At 42.1% G+C, this 6921-nt stretch overlaps 1 pseudogene; it reads left to right on the plus strand.

Annotated features, from left to right (window-relative positions):
* Window positions 1-647, plus strand: part of LOC126071378 (uncharacterized) — a 31875-nt pseudogene extending 31228 nt beyond the window's left edge.
* The last annotated feature ends 6274 nt before the right edge of the window (window positions 648-6921 follow it).

The following is a 6921-nucleotide window of genomic DNA, read 5'->3' on the forward strand; positions in this document are numbered from 1 at the left end:
TTTTTTTTTTTTTTTTTTACCCCTTACGGAGTACATCTAGCCTGTGTGCCTCCCGGCTGCTGGCCAGGCCCTGGTGGATGGCAAGCTGTGCACCATGACTGGCTGGGGTAACACGCATTACTATGGGGAGTCGCTGCTCTCTGCTATGAAGGCACCAAAAGGGAGACTCTGACCTGGGGCTGCTCAAATGACTCCTGGGCTCTGGGGTGGAGGGACCCTGAAGGACCTGCGGTGGGCACCAGGAGGGAAAGGGGTTGTGCATGCTCCCATCTCTGGCCAGCCTTGCCTGCATGACCCCAGGCCAACAGGCTGGGGTACTCCAGGATGCTTGAGTCCCCATAATCAGCAATAATGTCTGCAGCAGCCCAGACTTCTATGGGAATCAGATGAAGCCCAAGATATTCTGTGCTGGCTACCTAGAAGGTAGCACTGATGCCTGCTAGGGTGACAGCAGCAACCCCTTCGTATATGAGGACAGCATCTCTCGGACCCCACGATGGCAGTTGTGTGGCATTGTCAGATGGGGCACTACCCGCACGTTGGCCAAGAAGCCAGGTGTCTACAACAAAGTGAGCTACTTCTGGGAGTAGATCTTCCAGGCCATAAAGAGTCACTCCAAAGACAATGGCATGGTGACCCATCTCTGACCTGAGACTTCCCAAGTGGAAACCACTCATCCCTGGTACCACCCAAGTCACACCCTCCTGATGCATATGTAAATATTTCCCAGCCCTACGTGGACCTGTATGGCTAGGCTAGGCTTAGGCTAGGTTTAGGCTAAACCTTTAGGGGACGTATTACATATTTACATTTCCCATTCTCTATAGTGGCATAAAAGGAGCCATGTAGGTGGAAATGGTTAAACACTCAGTTTATAACCTGAAGGTTAGCGGTTCCAAACTTACCCAGTGGCTCCACGGGAGAAAGACCTCACCATTTGCTTCCGAAAAGATTACAGCCAAGAAAATTTCTTGGGGCAGTACCCTGGTGATATAGTGGTTAAGGGCTACGGCTGCTCACCAAGAGGTCAGCAGTTCGAATCAGCCAGGCGCTCCTTCCAAACTCTATCGGGCAGTTCTACTCTGTCCTATAGGGTCACTATGAGTCAGAATCGACTCGACTGCAGTCAGTTTGGGTGTTTTTAGTTTTTGTACTCTGTCACATGGAGTCAGTATAAGCTGAAATCCACTCAACGACACCTAACAACAAAACACAATGGCGTAAAATACTTAAAAAAACAAAAACTGTTTAGTGGTTTCTCAAAAAAAAAAAAAGATCATAGAACTACCATATGACCCATCAGTCCCAATTCTAGGTATATACCCAGAAGAAGTGAAAGCAGGAATGCAAACTAGAATGTGTAATCCAGCAGGGACTATCCAAGTACAGTTCCACCTTTTGCAGATGAGGAGACAGTGGTGGCAAGAGGGTGAAGATCAGGTAAACCTGCATGTCCTGCAAATGACAAACTGGGACCAGAACCCAGGTCTTTGACCTTTTCCAGTGCATCTCAGAGTTTAGGGAAAGGGAGAGTAAAAGCTTCAGTCTGGTTAAAGCCAATGAGCACCAGAGGCTACTGGGTCATCTTGGTAAGGAAAGGAAAAAGGCTTTACAGAAGGGGCTTGCAAGCGTTCTTCTAAAGAGATCAGGGAAAAAAGGAATCATTGGAGAGAGAAAAACGGGAATTAGCAGGTAAAGAACGAGGCACACCAATGTTCTTACAGCACTTCACAACAGCCAAAATGTTGCAACAACTGAAATGTCTGTCAGTGTGAATGGATACACAACATGGAATATTACTCAGCCATAAAGAGAAATGAAGTCATGATGCATGCCACAACATGGATGAACCTTGAAAACATTATGACGAGTGAAATAAGTCAGTCTCAAAAGGACAGCTACCATATGATCTCACTTAAATGAAATAACAAGATATGCGCTGTTGGTCGGTGCTGTCAAGTCACTTCCAATCATAGTGACCCTATGTACAACATAACGAAACACCACCTGCTCCTGCGCTATCCTCATAATCATTGCTATATTCTAGCCCATTGTTGTGGCCACTGTGTCAGTACATCTCATCAAGGATCTTCCTCTTTTTCGCTGGCCCTCTGCTTTGCAAAACGTGATGTATTTCTCCAGGGACTGGTCCCTCCTGATAACATGTCCAAAGTACGTGAGACGAAGTCTTGTCATCCTCGCCCCTAAGAAGCATTCTGGCAGTATATATTCTAAGACAAATTTGGCAGTCCATGGAATATTCAATATTCTTCGCCAACACCATAATTCAAAGGCATCAAATTCTTTACTCTTCCTTATTCATTGCCCAGCTTTTGCATGCATGTGAGGCAACTGAAAATACCATGGCTTGGTCAGGTACACTTTAGTCCTCAAAATGACTTCTTTGCTTTTTAATGCTTTAAAGAGGTCTTTTGCAGCAGATTTGCTCAGTAGAATAAGTCCTTTGATTGCCTGACTGCTTCTTTCATGGACATTGATTGTGGATCCAAATAAAATGACATTCTTGACAACTTCAATCTTTTCTCTCTTTGTCATGCTGTTGCTTATTGGTCCAGTTGTGAGAATTTTTGTTTTCTTTATGTTCAGATGTAATCTCTACTGAAGGCTGTATCTTTGATCTTCATCAGTAAGTGCTTCAAGTCCTCTTCAATATCAGCAAGCAAGGTTGTGTCATCTGCATATGACAGGTTGTTAATGAGCCTTCCTCCAATCCTGATGCTGTATTCTTCATATAGTCCAGCTTCTCGATTTATTTACTCAGCATACAGGTTGAATGTGTGTGGTGAAAGGATACAACCCTGACACACACATTTCCTGATTTTAAACCACACAGTATCCCCTTGTTCTGTTCGCATGACTGCCTCTTGATCTATGCACAGAGTCTGCGTGACCACAATTACGTGTTCTGGAACTCCCATTCTTCACAATATTATCCATAATTTTCTATGATCCACACAGTCAAATGCCTTTGCGTAGTCAATAAAACACAGGTAAATATCTTTCTGCTTTCAGCCAAGATCCTCTGATATCAGCAATGATATCCCTTGTTCCACTGACAGACTGAAAGATAAGTCGGGAAAGGAAATATGTAGAAACCAAAAATTATTAGTTACCAAGGGTGGAAGGTAGGGGGAAATGGGGAGTTTTTTGCTTAGGAGACATTGAGTTTATGTTAGTGGTGGTGGAATAATTTGGAAAAGAATAGTGAGAATGGTTGCACAAGTGGAAAAATGTAATCAATGCCAATGATATATATGTAGAAATTAGGAAACTGGCATATGTTTAGTTGTGTATATTATCACCACAGCTTAAAAACAATTCTTTTCCCTTAAGAACTCATTTGAAATGTATTAGGTTACAGAGACCAAGTAAAAACAAGAAAGTAGTAGTTTTTCACTTTTCACTTCAAATTTTTGCTATTCCTAGAAATTCCCCTAAGATACAACCTGAATGTGGAAGTGACTTTAGAGAATATTGGCCTCCACGGGGTGAAAATGGATTGGTCCAAGGTTAAAGCCTTATTCTTTATCTGCTAATTCCCATTTTTCTCTATCAGATGATTCCTTTTTTCCCTTATCTCTTTAGAAGAACGCTTGCAAGCCCCTTCTGTAAAGCCTTTTTCCTTTCCTTACCAAGATGACCCAGTAGCCTCTGGTGCTCATTGGCTTTAACCAGACTGAAGCTTTTACTCTCCCTTTCCCTAAACTCTGAGATGCACTGGAAAAGGTCAAAGACCTGGGTTCTGGTTCCAGTTTGTCATTTGCAGGACATGCAGGTTTACCTGATCTTCACCCTCTTGCCACCACTGTCTCCTCATCTGCAAAAGGTGAAAATGTACTTGGATAGTCCCTGCTGGATTACACATTCCAGGGAACTTCCCTTGGCACCACCCTCCTATTTGCAAAGAATTAAAAAAAAAATAGGACATGAATTTGGGAGGCAGATTTTCCTGAAAACATTCTTCCCTATAACCAGCTGTTTCTACAAGTGCATGTTTGAGGCTATGCACATCTCTTCCCAGGAAGTGTGAGAGAGCTTCATTTTCCTCCAGGAAAATACAATAGAGAGTAAACTGGCAGATGAGGAGGGATCTCACCAATCAACAAGCAGTATCTTTGAGCAGGGCTATCACCAGCACCAGGGGGTAGGACCTAAGTATATTTCAGACCACACTTCCTGTCCCCTGCTATCATCACTAACTCCTTCCAGACTGTGGCTCATCCACTTAACTGCACTCAGTTTGCACCTGGCCTCCATCACCACTTAGGTCTCACTTTAGCCTCACTTAGCTATCAGCAGCACCTGGTAGAAGATTCTCATTTGGTTTTTTTCCTTTCTGTTTCAGGTAACAACTAATGCTGGAACTATGAAAAGAGTTTGTCTACTTTCAACAAAGCATAGTCACAAACTTCAGCTTAATTCTCAAATTGTTGACCAAAACTAATACGACAAAACAAGTGAAAGTCCAAATCTGAAAGCAAGATGAGAATCGGATGTCACTACCACTTAGGATTTTTACTCCAGACAGCTGGTTTCATGGCAGAAACTGCAACCCCTCAGCCTCCTAATGTGATAACTTCCTGAAGGGCACTGATGACTCGTTCCACAGATAATCATGAGAGAACCAGATCCTTTTCCCTCCTCAGCCCCATCCCGTAGATGACAGGAGTTAGCGACAGCTGGAAGAAAATCTCGAGGACTTGGGAATAATAATATCACTGCAGACTATTCATCAGCTCTTCGGCACACGTCCATTTCCCTTGAAAGATGAGGGTTTTTAAATCTCTGAAAATAAACTACTTTATACATGTTCTGTTGCCTAAAATTTTCTTTGTAGATATCAAAATTATAAAGTTTTCTTTTCCAAGCTAATATAAGAAAATTCCATCATTAATACATCCACTACATTTATATCTCAGAGCAATAGCAACCCATTGTAGATACATCACTTCCTTCCAAAGTTAAAATGTTACTAAGCACCTGGTATTACTTAGAAAAACAATACTGGGTCTCACACCTGAGAACAGAGCTAACTCAGCCAACACCATCTATCCTTGTGGTGAGGTGCCTATAATCAGGGCAGCAGACTCACATGTGTCCAAGACTAGATTCTCAAAGAAAACAGTGATAGACCCTCTGCCAAGGAGGAATCCTGAGAGCTTGCCGTTCACACATGATAAAGAAAAACCTTCCTGTACAGTTCTAGCAGAAGTTCCATCCTAGAGGTCTCTGCTGAGGTCTCCCAGATGATACTGGGAGGTTTCAAATAATTTTACTATCCTCTTGTTGTTTGCTTGTTTTTCCCCAGGAAACAAATTTCTCATAAACATTGACTTGTCTTTTGAAATCAAGTAAAAAAGCAGGACATCTTATTCAGAAACTTTGAAACACACAAAGCAGCCTCAAACTTACCAGACTAGAGTAGGCTAATTCAAGGAAGAAGGGCAAAGGAGACACGTCTCCCAAATCCTGTGTGGCAGGAAGGGATCCCTTCAGAAGAGTTTGTACAGCAGGTTAGTGATCTTTGTTAAACTGTAGCAGTGAATGGTAGTGGGGACTGTCACATCCTCCAGCAAGGAGACCCATAGGAGTCAATTTTAATCCAGGATGCTGACAGCTCTCCACAGCCGACCATATTTTACAATCATCCTGTCCCTACCCCCAGCAACTACTGGAAAATTTTTAAGCCTAAAAAAAAATTAAAAGAGTAATACTATGATCACCTCACATTGCTCTACTAAGTTCAGCAATTGATATTCATTTGTCTCTTTCTGTATTGACACACACCCACACAAACATACGTATTTCTTTAGTAAATTCAGACAAAAAAAAAAAACTTCTAGATACTTCTCACTATCCTGAGATTAAGGGACAGTATTACATATCACCATAATATAATTCAATTATTAAACTTAAGAATATCAACATTAGTTCAATAAAACCTAACATAATGTCCAGGTATAAATTTCCTCCATTGTTTTACAGACAGACAGATATAAATATATGATGAGAGTGAGAGTGAGAGAGCTAGAGCCAGAGAGCCAGAGTGAGAGCAGATTGAGAGTTGTGGTGCTGTTGTTTCTCCAACCTTCAATCAAGGCTCCTAAATGGCACTTGATTGTTACATCCCTTTATTCCTAATTACATTGAACTGTCTCCCTACCCCCGTTGTACTCCTTTGTTGGTGTGTTTTTTGATGATATCAAATTTTTGAAGAGGACAGAACCACTGTCTTGCCCTACATTCTGTTCAAGCTAAACACTTTGGGCAAGAACACTGCATATGTAATGCTGTGTGCTTTGAACAGCATCCTGTCAGGAAGGAAAGAGGGGTCAGGGTGTTCATCACTGTTAACTTATCCTTAGCTTTCTCCCTCTGCCACATCTTTCTCCCACAGAGCGCCTGGTGTGTCTGTCCTCTCCACTGTAAAGATACATTTTTTCACTTTGTAATTTTTAGATAGTTTGTGGGATGATACTTAGAGAGTATGTAAATACACTGTATGTGTGCACGTGTATATTGTTAGAAGTTTTAACGTTTGTTGATGATCCCTGCCTGCATCAATTGTTATATTAGCACTTGCAGCATGGAGACTTCTATGTTTATCTACAATTTTTAACCAAACATGTTGTGAGGTGCCATCGAGTGGATTTTGACTCATAGTGATCTCACTTGACAGAGTAGAACTGCCCCATGAGGTTTCCTAGGCTTTAATCTTTACAGGAGCAGATCACCAGGTCTTTCTCCCTGTAGAGACAGGCTTCTTTCCTGCGCAAGAGTAACACCCCTTGGAGGTCCCTCAAGTAGTTTTTTCAAAGAACTAGGGAAAAAGTAACAACTCATCAAGGCTAGGAAAAAACCTCTTAAGCTATTTTTTCCGAAGATCCAAGGCAAAAGACC

The sequence above is a fragment of the Elephas maximus genome, chromosome 3, assembly GCF_024166365.1.
Source record: "Elephas maximus indicus isolate mEleMax1 chromosome 3, mEleMax1 primary haplotype, whole genome shotgun sequence".
NCBI lineage: Eukaryota > Metazoa > Chordata > Mammalia > Proboscidea > Elephantidae > Elephas > Elephas maximus.